The sequence below is a fragment of the Emydura macquarii genome, unplaced genomic scaffold (assembly GCF_026122565.2).
Source record: "Emydura macquarii macquarii isolate MOO-44397 ecotype Brisbane River unplaced genomic scaffold, CSIRO-AGI_Emac_v2 contig_480, whole genome shotgun sequence".
NCBI classification, from domain to species: domain Eukaryota; kingdom Metazoa; phylum Chordata; order Testudines; family Chelidae; genus Emydura; species Emydura macquarii.
This window is the reverse complement of record NW_027130617.1, coordinates 2,948,513-2,966,353: the sequence shown is the minus strand read 5'-3', so window position 1 is coordinate 2,966,353 and position 17,841 is coordinate 2,948,513. Positions and strand designations below refer to the sequence as shown.

Genomic DNA, 17,841 nt, shown 5'->3' with positions numbered 1-17,841 from the left:
ACTTTTCTCCCTTCTCCTTATAACAACCTTTTATGTGCTTGAAAACAGTCATGTCCCCCTTCAGTCTTCTCTTCTCCAGAGTAAACAAACCCAATTTTTTTCAATCTTCCCTCATAGATCATGTTTTCTAGATCTTTAATCATTTTTGTTGCTCTCCTCCGGACTTCCTCCAATCTGCCTACATCTTTCTTGAAATTTGGTACTCAGACCTGGTCACAATACTCCAGTTGAGGTCTAATCAGTGCAGAGTAAAGTGGAAGAATTACTTCTCATATCTTTGCTTACAACACTAATACATCCAAGAATTATGGTGGGGTTTTTTTTGTTTGGTGTTTTTTTTTGTTTGTTTGGGTTTTTTTGAGGGGGGGGGAGGGGCACAACAGTGTTACACTGTTGACTCATATTTAACGTGATCCATTATCACCCCCAGATCCCTTTCTGTACTACTCTGTCATAGGGAGTCATTTCCCATTTCCTTAGTGGAGTACTTTGCACTTATCCATATTAAATTTCATCCTGCTTACTTCAGACCATTTCTCCAGTTTCTGCAGATCATTTTGGATTTTAATCTGAACCTCCAAAGTACTTGCAACCCCTCCCAGCTTGGTATCATCCACAAAATTTGTAAGTGTACTCTCTATGCCATTATCTAAATCATTGAACAGAACAGATCCCTGTGGGACCCCACTCAGTGTGCCCATCCAGCTGGACTGTGAACAACTGATGATTACTCTCTGGGAATGGTTTTCCAACTAGTTATGCACCCATTTTATAGTAGCTCCATCTAGGTTGCATTTCCCTAGTTTGTTTATAAGAAGGTCATGTGAGACAGTATCAAAACCCTTACTAAAGTCAAAATATACCACATCTACCACTTCCCCCCCCATCCATAAGGCTTGTTACCCTGTCAAAGAAAGCTATTAGGTTGATTTGACACGATATGTTCTTGACAAATCCATGCTGACTTTTACTTATCACCTTTTCTGCTACGTGTTTGCAAATTGATTGCTTAATTATTTGCTCCATTATCTTTCTGGACATGCAGAAGTTAAACTGACTGGTCTGTAGTTCCCTGGGTTGCCCTTATTTCCCTTTCTATAGATTGGTATTATAATTTTCCAATCCTCTGGAATCTCTCTACTCTTCTATGACTTTTCAGAGATAATCACTAATGTCTCAGATACCATTGCAGCTTCTTGAGTATTCTAGGATGTGTTTCATCAGGCCCTGGTGACTTGAAGACATCTAATTTATGTAAGTAATTTTTAACTTGTTCTTTCCCTATTTTAGCCTTATATCTTAACTCATTTTCACATGCATTTACTATGTTAGACATCCAATCACTACTAATCTTTTTGGTGAAGCAGGACTTGGTACATTCCTTGTAATTAAAGATTACATCAAAGAAAATACCAGAATCAGTCATCAATTTCTATTCTCAATTGGAACATCTCCAGGGCCCAAACTTTGACCTGCCACTCAAGTCAAAAGAGGATAACAATATACACTAGTATGGGTGGGGAACATGTGAATAGAAAATACTTCATGTTAATGGGTAAAACAGTCAACATGGATTCACCAAGGGAAAGTCATGCCTGACCAACCCTGATTGCTTTCTATGAAGAGGTGACTGGCTCTGTGGATGTGGGGAAAGTGCTGGATGTGATATACCTTGACTTTAGCAAAGCTTTTGATACGGTCTCTCACAGCATTCTTATCAGCAAGTTAAAGTAGTATGGGATGGATCAATGGACTATAAAATGGATAAAGAACTGGCTAGAGCATAGGGCTCAACGAGTAGTGATCAATGGCTCCATGTCTAGCTGGCAGCCGGCCACAAGTGTAGTGCCCCAGGGGTCGGTTTTGCTCAACATCTTCATTAATGATCTAGAGGATGGGGTAGATTGCACCCTCAATAAGTTTGCAGGTGACACTAAGCTAGGAGAAGTGGTAGATACCCTGGAAGGTAGAGATAGGATACAGAAGGACCTAAACAAACTAAAGGATTGGACCAAAAGAAATCTGATGAAGTTCAACAAGGACAAGTGCAGAGTCCTGCACCTTGGACGGAAGAATCCCATACACAGCTACAGACTGGGGACCGATGAGCTAGGTAGCAGTTCTGCAGAAAAGGACCTGGGGGTTACAGTGGATAAGAAGCTGGATATGAGTCAGCAGTGTGCCCTGGTTGCCAAGAAGGCTAATAGCATATTGGGCTGCATTAGGAGGAGCATTGCCAGCAGATCGCGGGAAGTGATTATTCCCCTCTATTCGGCATTGGTGAGGCTGCATTTGGAGTATTGTGTCCAGTTCTGGGCCCCCCACTACAAAAAGGATGTGGACAAGTTGGAGAGAGTCCAGCGGAGGGCAACAAAAATTATTAGGGGGCTGGAGCACAAGACTTATGAGTAGAGGCTGAGGGAACTAGGTTTGTTTAGTGTGCAGAAGAGAAGAATGAGGGGAACCTTTACCTACCTGAAAGGGGGTTCCAGGGAGGATGGAGCTAGGCTGTTCTCAGTGGTGGCAGATGACAGAACAAGGAACAAGGGTCTCAAATTGCAGTGGGGGAGATCTAGGTTGGACATTAGGAAAAAGTTTTTCACTAGGAGGGTGGTGAAGCACTGGAATGGGTTACCTAGAGAGGTGGTGGAATCTCCATCTTTAGAGGCTTTTAAGCTGCGGCTTGACAAAACCCTGGCTGGGATTATTTAGCTGAGGTTAGTCGTGCTTTGAGCAGGGGTTTGGACTAGATGACTTGCTGAGGTCCCTTCCAACTGTATGATTCTATGAAAACCACCACCCCACAAAAGCCTTCTCAAGTGTGTAATCAAAAGGAGCTGTCCTGTCTGGATATAATTTGACACACTTTCAGCTAACTCCAGGACACCATTCTAGTCCTCAGACCCCCCAGGTGGATGTGTTGTTATAGCCTCATTGGGATTCTAGGTTCATTAAACCATTGAATTAACTAGACTCATCCATGCATAAAGTGTATTCACTCATGAGAGAGATAATTCGAATCATATTTTTCATGGAATAAGTGAGACCAGATTTTCAGCCGAGCCTCAGCTGCCCAGCCTTCATGTTTGCTCTTGCAAACAGGTATTTAGAGATCTAATATTTGTACAGCAATTTATTTTAGGTGCACAGTTGTGAGTGCAATTATTTGTGAATGAAAAAATGCACAGAGTCTGGTGCTGAAAATCTGGTTTATTGTCTGGGTTCTAGGTATAGATTAGAAATATTAATCTGTTTTTCTCTCTCTTTCACAGTGCTATGTACTAGAAAACACAAGAGAATGGAAATTACTTATGCAAAACGTGAGAGAGAATTGCAGCATTTTGTACCAGTGGCACATTCCTGAGTAAAATGGAAGGCACTCTACCTTTGTTATGGTGTATTATTAACCATAACCCAACTTGTGGTAAACTCGTCACTTCACTATTAGGATTGCTGTTTATTATGTATATAGAACCAAATGTGTTCTTTTCACACAACTATGACAAGGTCACTGATTCAAAAAAGTTACAATCTAAATGAACAACATATAAGACTGATATGATGCAATAAACAGGAACAAGCAAAGGTTAGTACTGAGCCTTGTAGGCTCCTCTGTATTTGTTTTCTCGTTACCTATTTAGCTAATACATGCTTTGAAAGGAGATAAGATATAGGCCCTCAGTGAAGAAGTGCATTTGAAGAAGACACTCAAGAACAAACATTTTGCTCCAACTCAGGAAAAGGGTTTCAGTCATAGAAGGCCATCTGGAAGAAGATATAGAGTGGGAAATGAAGTGAGTGATTAATTGTCTGTCTTGGGCGGAGCAAAAAAGATAGGTGAATTAGATTGGATTAACTAAAATATTTACTATATATTCCAAAAGGCTACATCAGAAAAAGTTTGCAGTACATTGATAAAGTATGTTGTTTGCACTGGAAACATGCCATCTGTAATTAAAGTGAGCAGTAACTATGAAATGGAGGCAATGATTCTGTATGTAGTTTCTTTTTATACATTTGTTGAATGAGCAGTTAAGACTACAGTTTCAGTCAAGTATTTTTTTATTTCCCATTGTAATATAATTCTTATTCCCTGAGCAGATCTTTATTATGTCTTGTAAAGAAATGAGTAGGAAGCTCATTCTGGACAATCATATCAGGAAAAAATATGCAAGTAAAGACGCCTATATGGGCAAGGGGGTGGGTGGAACATTTAGGACCAAATACTAATACTCTGTAGCACCTTATTTAACATGAAATCCCACTAAAGTCAAAGTGCTATTCATTCTGAGTAAGGATATCAGAATCTGGCCTGTAGGTATAAAGAATCCTTCATGAACAGAGAAGTGAGCCAGATGAGCTAACATCTTTTTCATTTCTAGATTGTATAAGTCATATTTAATAGAAGCATGATATGGAGAGAAAGGATATGGAGTCCCCTTACAGAGATGTGCTAAATTGGAAATAATATACTGATACCAAAATCTTTCATACCTGGATGCCCAAAGACAGACATCTAAATCCCTACTGAAGTACCTAAAAGTAGGCTGATTTTCAGAAATGCTCAGCACACACAACTCCCAGTGGCTTCAAAGAGAGCTTGCGGATGCTCAGCACTTCTGAAGATCAGGTAATTGATTTAGGTTCCTATATATTAGAGTTGGGCAGAAGTTTTCTGAAATTCCAGTTTTCTAGTAGATCTACTAAATATGGATTTAGGTGCCTTTCTTTAGATACCCGCGTCTAAAATATTGACTTCAATGTGCCAAAATATATATCTGCAGCTTGCACTATTTTGGTACACAAATCAGAATAGAGTCCTATTCAAATTTAAAGTGCAACAAAATCCACAATGAGTCTGGCTGTTGTACTCTGAGGAGTCTTAACCCAGGAGCCACACAACCCTATTCGTTACAAAAATGCTCTCTCATTCCTAATTGTAGATAAGTGTATGCACAGGATGCAAGTCACATTAACATATAATATACTGTTATATAGTAAATGACCATGCCTGCCCCTCATGTTTGTACAGTGTCTAGGACCAGGGCCCCCACTTGGGGGGGAGAAGGGTACACTTTACCGGGGCACAGAGGCCCTAGGGGGCCCAGCCCAGGCTGCAACCCCCATTATCATGAGGAAAAAATTGAGGCTAAATAATAGACCATGCCCGAGGATATTTATAGAAACATTTTCCTGTATCTATTGTCCAGATCTTGTGAGATTTGCTGGAGCCAATCAGAAGCAGTGTTAGAGTCTTGCAGTCTCAAGCAACATTCGGAACCGTGAGTTGCTGGGCCTGCTGGCCCAGGCCAGGCCCTTCTCTAGAATAGAGAGTGTGTGCTTGTGCAGTTAAACTAGGACTTGTAGTTTGAGACCGAGAGATTTGTGCACAGATTTAAAGCACAGATTTAGAGCAACCAACAACATTTTTTGACATTCCGTTCAATCCTAAAATATGTGACTCGTGAGCCTGGGGAACTGGAAGAAGCTTCTAAATATTTACTTCACAAGTATCCTACAGATCTTTGAGAATTTTCCTTGTGAAATGTTGCACCTGAAAAAATCTTCGTCTACTTTTAGAAAAGAATATGAACTACCCTCAATTATCTTTTTAAATGAGATTTACAAAAAACAACTGCAACTAATTTTCAGTGAGGTGTGCATAGCCCTATGGATTTTTTGCACACTGCCAGTGACTACGGCAGAAGCTGAAAGAAGTTTCAGTAAGCTAGCACTCATCAAAAACTGCAGGTGTTCTACAATGGGGCAAGAACGGTTAAGCCATCTAGCTATCTTGTCTACATAGTGTGAACTTGCAAGAGAAATTGACTTTAGGGGGCTAATTCATGATTTTGCAATGAAAAAGACCAGAAAAAATAAAACTTTAAAGTTAATTGGCCTAATTATAAAATGTTTGCAGTCACCTTGGTCCATTAGAATAAAAAATATCAAGACATTGACAGGATAGAATACCTTTATAATGACCAAAAAGTTACAAAATAGTCAGCAAACTTGTAGGACTCTCAGGCTGGGTGTTATGTTAAAAAAAAATAGCAAAGGGGGGCATTTTTCAGAGATGTAGACTATGTAACAGTAATTTCAGAATTCAAACTTTTTTCATGGCTCATGAGATTGTATGTATGGGATGAGGGATTGTGGTATGTGTGTGGGAGGGGGCCCGCGTTACAAGTTTGTATTGGGCCTGAAAAAATTATGCTTGGGCCTCGTCTAGGAACATGGAAGTCTCCGAACCCTACTACAAAGTGGGTTTTAAATAAATACTACTAATAAATCATATAAAGGTGAAAGAATTTAGATTGCATGTTAAAGCCCCAATTCAGCAAATCAATGAGACTAAAGTTAAGCATGTACTTAAGAACTTTGCTCACACAGAGCCTGTACATTCAAAACTCCCACTGAATATGCATACATAGCCAGTGCATTCAAAACTCCTGCTGAAATCAGCTAGGAGTTTTGGATGCACAAGGAATGCAAGATTAACTCCATAGTTGGAGTGTTTCTGTATCGCGGGACGCACGTGCTAGGTACATAATATTTGAAAGAAATGTAGTTGTTTTACTAAGAGTGGATCTTTCCATTAAATAATTGAATATAATTGTTTCCCCTCTAACATGGCATAACAATGACTCTGGGCTACATTTTAAAAAGTAGGTCTCTCAACGGGAAAAGGATGAAGACTTCCTACATTTCTTCGGGCATGATTTAGACATAAATATTCCAATACATAATTAATACATTAATTCCCTCTTTGCTTTTGCCTCTCACCTAAAAATCAGTTGTAATAAAATGGTAAATTGGACAGAATGGCAACATTTAAGATTAGGAGATAATTTTATTAGCTTTCAATAATTGCTGGTGAAATAGGTCATTATTTTCCTATCCCTAATTATGCTAATACTGAAGATTCACCAGACCTGCTGAAGAAAATTGAAGTAAAAAACAACATTTATTTTATTCCCCAAGTCCTAGAATTTTCTTTGTCACTTTTAGTATTCTTTAATTAGTGAACTATGAATTCTGAGGGAAAGATGCTGACACTGGAAAATGAATGAAAAAATTCTACCTTTGTCTGTATCCGCCTCTAGATTTTATTACACTGCAAGACCTCTACCCCTTCGGGTTCCCCCTCCCTTCCAATGGGAGATAGAGGAAAAGAGAGCCTGCTGCTACTAGGCTCTCCCTCCAGCCAGGAGAAAAGAGAGACTTTGCCCCAGTTTCTATTTCCCTAGCCTGATTCTGCGGAAAAATATTCAGTCTCTTCAAACCCCGTAGCGGGGAGGATAGTACGAAGTGCAAGAGTTGTCCCTAAACAGCTACCATACTGCATGGAGGTATGTACATGCACATATATATGTATTTGGACTGGCTGTGGACCTGCCTGGGGACATTTACTCCTTTCAGATACATTTATTCCCTTGTCCCTATTGTCTTCCTCAAGTCATGTCCCACTACACAAGATGATGTGAAGTCCCTTCACTACACAGCACCACCTAGCACCACATACACACACCAAAACTGGTAAATCCCTGGACTCTTTAAACCATTCCATATTGTCCTTGCTGATTTCTTGTTCCCAGCACACACTTCATACAGGAGCAGCCTATTTTTTTCTTTTTTCTTTCCAATATTGGACCTCTGCAGGGAAGCACAGCAAAAAACTCCAAGCTGGAGAACAAAGGCAAGAAGTGTCAGGTGACTGGGTGTTAAGGTTGGTGGTGTGGACACAGCAGGGACAGAGGGGTAAGGAGAGCCAAGTGGGATCTGAGAACAGTATGAATCTTGTGCCAGGGCTCCCACCCAATATGGACTCTGTCTTAGGTTTACCTTTCCCATGCTAACCTAAGGGCTCTCCCATGCTGTATTCCAGCTCAATCAGAAAAGCTACCTTGTTTTGAAAAGGATGCCTTGCATCCCTGCAGATACTCACTGTTCACATTACTCCTTAAGGAGGAAAAGCTGGTCTCAGGAATCTGACCTTAGTTGGACTCCTATTTGTGAGCCACGGTGAGAAATAGAGAGTGCTAGAGCTTGAGAGCCCAATTCAGGAGATTGATTGAAGCCTGGGCATAACCCAGACCTTGTAAATCCACACAGCCTCTTCTGAGGGGAAAACATTTTACAGATGCATTCATTTTTATGTCCTGCTGTTATCCGAGAAAAGAAGGCATATTGCTCCAGGAACCCCATGCCAGCCTGTGCAGAAGATGTGGGTGCAAATGGTGGTGTGTGTTAGGCATGGTTAGGGCTTTGTGTCAGATCACAGTAATAACAGAAATAGTATACACTGTCACTGAAGCATGGCGCTATTAAATGACAAATAATTTTTAAATAAATTTTGAAGGCTTCAGCATTACACTCTACAGTCTAACTGCTGTTCAGGGCAACACACAATGATATCAAAGCCTCATTTGACTGTGCTTGTGGGATAGTTAAATAGTCTCCATTAAAGTCAATGGGAATTTTGCCATTTACTTAGGTGGGGCTGGAATGGACTTTCACCCTGAATGGATTCTAGTGTCATGTGTGGAGTGGATATAGAGTTCCTGATCCTCCACAGCTACCAGAGAAGACCAGGATGTTGCGGTGAAGAGCTTAATAAACATAGGAACTTCCTGCTTATGGAGTTCTCTAATTGCTGGGTTAAAGCATTGTTCTCTGTGTTTATGTCCTCACACTACACGGCATCAGAAGTAGGGTGAACCCTGCTCTCTAAACAAGGAGTAAAGGAAGGAAAGACGACTCCTCAACCGGGCAGTTCCAACAAAATCCAAAAAAATACGCTCATAGTTTTGTGCAGAATTTGAAATTGGAGAGATTGGGGATTATTTTACTACATGTCCATTTTCTTCTTTAAGAGATTTCCATTATTAGCATTGTCGTCGTCCAGATGCATCCCTCTGCACTGAATTACATTAACTGTGTGTCTAGGAGAGCAGCTATGAACCATTTTTTATAAACAGTACTTGTCCATTGGGATCATTCAAGAATCTCCTTTATTTGACTTTCATGGATTGTCAAGTGACTGTAGGTAAAGTGCTTCATGGCATCACTAATGGGTAAATATCCCCTCTTTCTCTTACTTGTTAATTAGGCAGATAATATTTTCTAAAATATTTGGAATTAAACTGTTTTATGTAATTATATTAGGTAATGGAAGTGCCAGGAGTCCTAGCTAGATCTACAGTAGTATGTAACAAATTGGTCTACAGACAGGTTTCATTCTTGCACTTAGTTTTGGAAACTCGGCTTTCTGAAGAAATATAAAAAAAAAATCACCCTGTGCTTTTTACCATTTTGCCATTGTTTTCAAGTTACCTCCGTCTACTCTTGCACACATTTACCTCCTCTCACATGGCTGAGAAGCTTTCCTTGATGGGCACCAAATTCTAGCACAATGCTATGGTATAAATGAGAGATCCATGCATTAGTGATACTTTTTCATTTAAAAATTTGAGATGTATGAAAGAGAGAGAGCACAGTCTGGCATTTCAGACAAACCACTGCCATGGCAGCTAGCTTTCCCATTAGATAATTTGGGTTTTAAGAGGTTTATGTGCACGAAATATCAAAAACTGGAGTTTGTCTGTACATTTCACAGAAGCATACAAATTTCATCTATGACTATATTTCTGATCCAAAAAGACCAGGATCCAAATAGAACTAAAAAGATATTTTGCACGTCTATAACATCTCCATCCACAGATAAATTAATAATACAGTTGCAGTCAGCAATCTCTTGTCTCACGATATAGTGTTCATAACAAGAAAGTAAAATAAGATACAGAAGCAAATGTAAACAGAAAACTTCCTAATTTGGGGTTTGTTCACCAGGGGCTAAATATCACCCTGGATCCTCTCACAAAACTTCACAAACATTAATGTCTAAATTTGACCAACACCAATGTGTGGTACCATATACAGGTAAATAGTATTAATCCCCATTTTATAGTTTGGAGAAACCGCTGTGTGGAGAAGCTAAAATTGCCCAAAGTCTGATGCAGAACCACTTATAGAATCTAGAGCTCCTGACTCATGGTTCTGTGATTGTCTTCTTCATTACTACAGTTCAGCAAATATGAACCAGTTAACAATTTGAAGGTTTTTTAACTTAAAACAAAACTGGGGTGGGCAAGCTCTTTGAGATTCTGTAGACAACACAAAGATACCCTCTTAATTGGCACAACTGAGTAGAAATAGAAAGGTCATCCTAAATTATTGTTCTAATTAGATGAGTCAGGATGAGCTCTCCTTGTATCAGCCAGTAAAGCAGCAAGACCAGGAGGAGCTGAAAGAGGTGAGACCTTCACGCACACATAAAACAGAGGAGAGAAACTCACACTTTGCTTTTAGTAAAGGAGGAGGAACTCTGATCCCGACATCCTGCTTGACTTTGACCCTGCTCAGCACCTGTAGTTTGCAGGTCAGATGTCAAGAGAGGTTCTGTGATGTGACTGACCCAGCACCTCTAGCCCATTTGAGTTGTTTGAGCCAGGGCTCTTTATATCAGGGATTCTCAAACTTTTATGCTGGGACTCCCTTTGAAAATATTTCATGCTGTGATGAGCCCCCCCACATGCCACCCTTACTGGCACGTGTGGGGGACTGACACCCTCCCCATAATAACCTCATGACCCCAGTTTGAGAACCCCTGCTTTATATATTACTCGCTCAACCCTCTTGTTTGCTGGTGAGATTTCAAGACACAGATTTCTGTGTGGGTTCATAAAGCAGAACTTGAGACACAGTTATTGACACCCACACATTTGGCAAAAACCAGTCTTTGTCTGCTACCATTTATTGGCCAGTAGCTTCACCAAACATCACTGAATGGTTAGCCTGATTCCTTTGTTTCATTTCTTGCAACATCTGCTCTCTCTAATTGCTATTGCTTAGTAGGATGGAAGAAGAGGGAAGTACAACAATAGAAATTATGCATGGGTAATTATATTTGTTTTTGTCCTCTCTACTCCCATCCTGCATCCCTCTTGCCTCCTCACCTCTCTGAATATTTTCTTCTAGGCCCTCCTTATTTATTACTTTGCTCTAAAAGTCTTAAACAGCAATCCACTCACTTCTTTTCCAGTTGATGTATTAGCCTTGCCAGAGATCTTTTGCCTCTCTGCTTCTGGTAGGCAGAGCCATAACAATCTTCACAATTGTTAGGTAGGATGTGATAAAGTGGTGACTAAACCAGGAAAATTTACTGCTGAATAATTGTCTACAGCATTTTCCATAGTGTTAATCATTGTCTGAGCACTTCACAAACATTACTGATTATTGTCATTTTACAGATGGGGTAACTGAAGCAGTGAGAGATGAAGTGATTTACCCAGTCACTTAGTGAGTCAAGGAGGGAATCAAGAGTAGAACACATGAGTCTTGAAACCCAGTTCCTTCCCCTACTACATCAAACTCTTATAAGTCCAAAATCAAATATCTACACGCATTTTCCAACCAAGAACTACTTCAAATAAGCTTACTCCAAATCCATTGTACATTACACTTTCCAGATCATCTTCTTAGCCTGTAATGCTTGGAGTCTCATGATATTCAGAGCCTCCTGTAATATGTACTTCCTACAAGTGATTCTATTCTTCTTTTGCTGGTTCCTAACTTACTTCTGAATCTAAGGTTGGGGGTAATCCACAGTTACCCCATTTCTACCCTGTCTGATTTTTTTCCTTGTTGGATTTATTATTGCTCATATAATCATTTCTATAATAAGCCTCTAAATTAATACACAATGTCTTTTGCAGCTGTAGAATTAAATTTATTCCCAAATGCCTTGGTTTCTGACACAATTAGGTTTTGATACATGGATATTTCTGCTTACTTGAAACTTGGTAGTGAAGGACTCTACATTTTGAATGGCCTCATAAATATATATTGAATTTAATTTTCTAACATACAAAAACCATTTTCCTTGTTTGGGTGGTTTGGGGGGTGGTTCAGAGAAACATTTTCTATAAATATTTTTGTTGTGTACAACTAATTAGTTCATAAATCAATATGTCCCAGTATGGTGCAGATTACCCCAAAGCCAGTGAAAATGGTTGAACATAACTGCATTCTCCCGACTTTTACCTATCTCTAGTGCACACTTCTTACCAGCCTATTAACTTTTCTGTGGCTATTTATTGCGTTAAGTAAGCATTTAGTGGTGCCTCTGCATTTTCTCATTCTACTTGCTAAAATTTTATCCCTTTGGGTTTTTTTCCCTTCCATTTCATTCTTTATCCTAATATATGTCTGTACCACTCCTAGCAATTTTAAATAATCATTACTAAACATGCTCCACATATCTGTGGTGTCCTGATGCGAAGCCATTAAACAATAATCAATAGTAAGTTAAGCACAGAATGAGCATTTGGCACCTATAGTGAAAGCTCCCATAATTTTCCATCTTCAGCTCTCTAGCAAAAACATAAGCATCTCTCAAGTAAGCAGGTGAAAAGAGATACGAAAGCTACAAATATGCATTTCTGATGGAGGACATCTGTTTCTTTGTACAGGTGCAGCTGATCAATTGAGATCCCAGTCTAGGAAGGTGCCTCTATTCAAGAAGGGAGCTTAAACATATGCTTAACTTTAAGGACATGCTCAAATCCCACTGAAGTCCATTTTTGTTTGAATTAGGTTTGCTTTTTTTCCCCTAAATCTATTAAAACTTCCTTTATTGTTGCAAGTGGGATGTAAACAGCTTCAGAAGTAGTAATTCCTGTTCTGATGAAACATCAGTTGTGAGTTACATATCTTCAATTGCCCATCACACCCACTATTATTTAAAAAAAAAAATTTTTTTTTCCAAAAGTCATGACATAGCCCAGATCTAGAATGACAGAAATTCCTGATTGATGACTGTTTTGACAGTTGCCAATCTCAGTCCAATTATTAAGGGACACATCCACATATTAAATGGAGAGAGAGCTACTCTCTCCTCCCTTAGCACTGGTTACTTCTAAACACAGCTGAAGCACAATGGAAGCTGATGGAACAATCAGAACAAGCTGATGGAACAATGTTGGGAAATTTAGTCCTCCTGTCCCAATTCAGTGGATAAACAGACTCTTCATTCTCCAAGGGTTGTCTAATCTGCATTCACTAAGGATTTAATCCAAAATCCATTGAACCCAATGGAAAGCCTTGCATTGATTGCAACGGGTTTTGAATCAGGCCTTACACATTGACTTGAAAAAGAACTTCAAGAAAAAGATAAAACCACCACCCCAGAGGCATTATCCCCCTAATCCTATTTTATTCACAACATTTGTACAGGTACATGTACGATTTATTATGCATTATCCTATTGCAACAGTGAAATTCTCCTCATCTGCATATTTCCACAGCCCCAGCACTACTGGGTGACAAATACCTTAATTTTAAAATGAAATGTATATGGCAGGCACCATTTCTGTCTAGCTGACAAAAGGAACTCCCTAGCTGAAGCTGTTTTCACCTACAGTTTGCCAGCAGCATGTTTTTCTGTTTAATTGTGTTAACATTTTGTTCAGAGTTATCCTAACTGGCATGTATTCTATCTGATAAACATCCCCTTCTTTTCGTTTCTGTACAGAAACATTATTTATTTATGGCGTTATTGTTACAGACAACTAAACACCCAAGAGAGAAACACATTTGCTTTCCTACATGTACCAGCACACACTTCTAAATCCAATTCATTCTTCTTATAGAAATATGTAAAAACTCAGTAAAAGTCTTTCTTCATGGTGTATCTTTGGACTCCACTGGGGACTGGGAGCAGGGGCAGGTACAGAAGTAGTAAGTGTTCAGAACAACAGGGAAAAAAATGCCATTTCAGGCTTTTTAGCTAACATATTAGCCAACTTTCTCCTTTTCAGGCCTAATTCGTCATGTCTTAACAGCTAAATTAACTAAACGTGCACCTCATAATATGAATAAAATGTATAGTTGAAAATATGAAACACTGAAGTCTAATCTGTTTAATTTAGCCACATGCTTAAGATTGCATTTGTATGGAGAGAGGGCAGTGGGAAAAGATAGAACAGACTCATTTTCTCTAATTTGTCATGGTTTTCAATTTCATTTGAATGGTTTCTGCTGGAAAGCCACACTTTGGCAAAGTGTATTACCCCTTTCTCCATTTCATCTCACCTGATCTGCCTGGTGTTCATGAACTCCACCATGTGGTCAGACTTAACAAGAGTCTTTCCCTTCAACCATCCAGGGACTATTTCATAGCGGAGGACAGTATATTAACATCCTTCTTTCTGCCTGGTCTCAGCAACATTCACCAATGACTGACAGGATTCTAATGAAAATCCCTGGTCCCACCACATCCCAACAGTATACTGTGAAGTAGACATCTTTCTCTAAAGGAAAACGTCTAACCAAATGTAGAAATTCAGTCCTCCAAACACACGCTCACGGGCACAGTGCAGTGTGTAGATAGACAGTTTTCTTTGCTCTGGGAAAGCCGTACTTGCCAAGGAAATAAAAGCTCACCAAACAGTCTTCGTAATTGTTTTACTTACTAAAGCACTGAAGTCCTTCTGTACCCTATACACTTTGAACCTCTGCCTGGTTAAGATGTACACAAATTAAGAGTAAATCAAACTCTAGGTGACATGGTAAGTGATCACGTGAATCCAGTCAGAGGCTGGAATTTATTTCCTTTTTTACCTTTTTAAAAAGTGATATAATTACTTGTGGAAGGTCCCATAAACAGCCTTGGAGATGAACTTTTCCTCTATATCCCTAGAATGAGTGACTCATGTTTTGGTAGGGCAAACTCCCCCCTACTCGGAACAGCACCACCACTACTTTACCAAGGTATTTAAGTCCAGAGCTGTGAAGTGAAAGCTGCTAGGAACAGAGCGGATAGTTCTCTCTGCATTTCCATTCAAGCTCTCAATACCCCTGCTGAGATTGCAAACATGGGAGCCAATTGCTTTGTCATCAGGAAGGCTGGCTGACAGCAGATTCATGGTTAGGTAACAATAGGCGCAGCTTTACCAGGAGGTGGTGACTAACTCAGCCAGTTAATGGCTACTCAGAATGGACTGTCTCTACTCTTACAAAACCAGAGGGAGGAGGCACACATGAAGATCACAGAGATGTCAGGATCTAAAAGACAAACACCCAAAACAAACAAACAGACTGTCACCATGTTGATTAGTACCACATGTTGGTGCTTTTTCGACATGGATACCTGGCAGTGGGAAATGGACTCTGAGCACTAAATTAATTTATTCCATGCCACCAAATAGCCTGTAGATCAACAGTTCACAACCTGGGGGGCGGGACCCCTTTGGGGGGGGGGGGGGGGGACCAAAGATTACAGAGATCCATGAGGCTTCAGTAATATTGAGGTCATTTACCCCCCCCCCCCCAGCTCTGCACCAGCCAGAGCGGAGGAGCAGCCCCCCTCCCCCCCAGCTCCACACAGGCTGGGCACCCAACTGGAGAGACGCAGCCCTGCACCAGTAGGAGCCTGGAGCAGCCCCAGCCAACCCACCAGGGCCCATCTCCATTACCCTTAGTCCATTAGAGATGGGAAGAAACAGACATATAGGAAAGGGTGGCACACAGACTCAGGACAGAGAGGAAGGTGGACAAAAGTTATGGGAAGAGACATAGTGAACAGCAATGTTGTAATAGCAGTTAACTAGATTCGCTATTGACAGCAGGGCAGAAATGGCTTTTTAAAAGGAACTACAGTGTGGACAGAGTAAAGACCTTCATAAATAATACATACATATTAATATATTATGCACGCTTATGTATATACACCTACTAATACTTTGGTCTTCTATGTCTTCCATCGGAAGATCTCCAAGTGATTTACAAATATACATACCTCCATGAAGTAGCATTTATATACATTACACAAACATACACAGAGAATAACAATCGCTCTCCATCTACTCATTCGCAAGCTATTTTTGATAACACATCAGCTTTTTAACCGAAACCAATCTTCTCTTTTTTGCACTTTTCTTGTTTAAAGGACTTTTTCAACCCATCAACTGCTCCTTACCATGGTAAGCACCAGAAGGTCTTCCAAGAGACCTTTGTTAACAGAATCAGTCTTTTATCTGTAGTGTTTCTTGCTATGAAAAAGAGACAGGACTCAGGTGTAGTAAAACACAAAAGTGATGCTGTATTGAGGAACACTGGACACCACCTCAGCTCTCTGGCTCTGTAACTCAGACAGGAGCATAGTTTGTGCTCTGTAGTGTAACCACTCCACCACTATAATGGGATGACTCCACGCCAGACTAATTGCCCAACAACAGAATCTGTGGGGCAACTTGCTTCCCACCACTGCAACGAGAAGGCACAGGACAACTCACCCATCTGCACCCCTGCTGAAGAGGGAGATGCATGGTGAATCAACAGATACTGGCACAGGGGGTAGGTGGAAGGATCAGTGAATCTGGATAGAGACGAACATGGAACTGATGAGTGTGTGCAGGGTGGGGAGGGAAACGAGAGTGTTTTACCCAGGGAATATCATGTGTTTCACTGAGTGATGTGGAAAAGTTTTGGAGGACCCCAGGTTAAAGTTTGACAGCACATCACTGCTTCTCACACCAGCTAAGGTAGCTGATTCATTAATAAACTTCGTTGCTTACATCTCTCTGCCGGATTATAAGAACTCTGGAGCAGCTCTCAGAAGTATAATATAAAACAGCATTTCTTGTTGCTGAAGGTATTATGTATCAGAGCAATGTAGAATGACTTCAGTAAAGTTGTGAACAGGTATGTATAATGGCGTTATTTACAATTAAAAATATCTTCAGGGCAACATCTAGCATGTGGGGGTGAGATTTGCAAAATCACTCACTGTTGGCCTAATTCTGTTCCCACTGGACTCAGTGGGACCATTTGAAAATCCCAACCTGTCTTGCCCTCTGGTTTTTACATATAACAACTTTATACTTTACTTTTAAACCTGCTACTGAGGGTTTTTCTGCATAATAGTTTCACAGCCACAAGAGGTGAGATTTTCAAAGCATCTTAACTGAGTTAGGTTCTCAAATCCCATTGAATTTCTTGGGAGTCGAGCACCTAACTCCTTTGTCTTATTTGAAAATCCCAGCCAGTTATTTAATTGTCATAATTTAGTAAATATACTTAACCTCTATAGGTAAAGCTCTTTCCTAAAACACTATCCCACACTCAGATTAGCCTGACATCTTGTGGCCACAAGGAACATAACATTCCGTTAACCAAACATTCATACACTGCCATTGATGCACATAAACATGCTAATGAGTGCATTATAATTTACACAAATACAAAATAGCTCTGGCACAGTGCAAGATGCAATTATTTCACCTAATTAAAAGTGGCCTCAGTGTTGTGTGTTAATGGAACAAATTGATACATAATTTCAAAGACAAAATCCAGTTACAAATAATGTGGAGTTTTGGTTAACTAAACTATTTCAGTGTGCAATGTTGTTGTAGGTGTGTCGGTCCCAGGATATCAGAGAGATGAGGTGGGTGAGATAATATCTTTTATTGAACCAACTTCTGTTGGTGAGATAGTCTGTCTCAGATATTACTTCACCCACCTAGTCTCTCTAAACTATTTCAGGTAATATTCTGAAATCCTAAAAATTAATCACATATATTCCAAACTATTATGTAGCTAATGTGAGATGTAAATGTGGCCAAGGCATCTGAAAGTTTCTCTCTGAAGTTGTGGCGTTTAATATGGCCTTGAGTTTTGCTATAGGGACTGAACTGATCTCTGCACAGGAATAGAACATGTAGTGCTTTAGTGCAGTGGAGTTTAAAAAAACAAAATCAAACCCAACAACCCTCTCAGACA

The 17,841-nt window shown here is 40.0% G+C and overlaps 1 protein-coding gene across 1 annotated transcript in view; it reads left to right on the top strand.

The window, feature by feature from the left end:
- NTNG1 (netrin G1) overlaps positions 1-3,358 on the top strand; it is a 192,725-nt gene extending 189,367 nt beyond the window's left edge. Inside the window, exons 6-7 of the transcript XR_010918056.1 lie at positions 543-624; positions 3,273-3,358. The gene's annotated coding sequence lies outside the window, so the exon portion shown is untranslated. The remainder of the gene's footprint in view (positions 1-542; positions 625-3,272) is intronic.
- Positions 3,359-17,841: the final 14,483 nt, after the last annotated feature.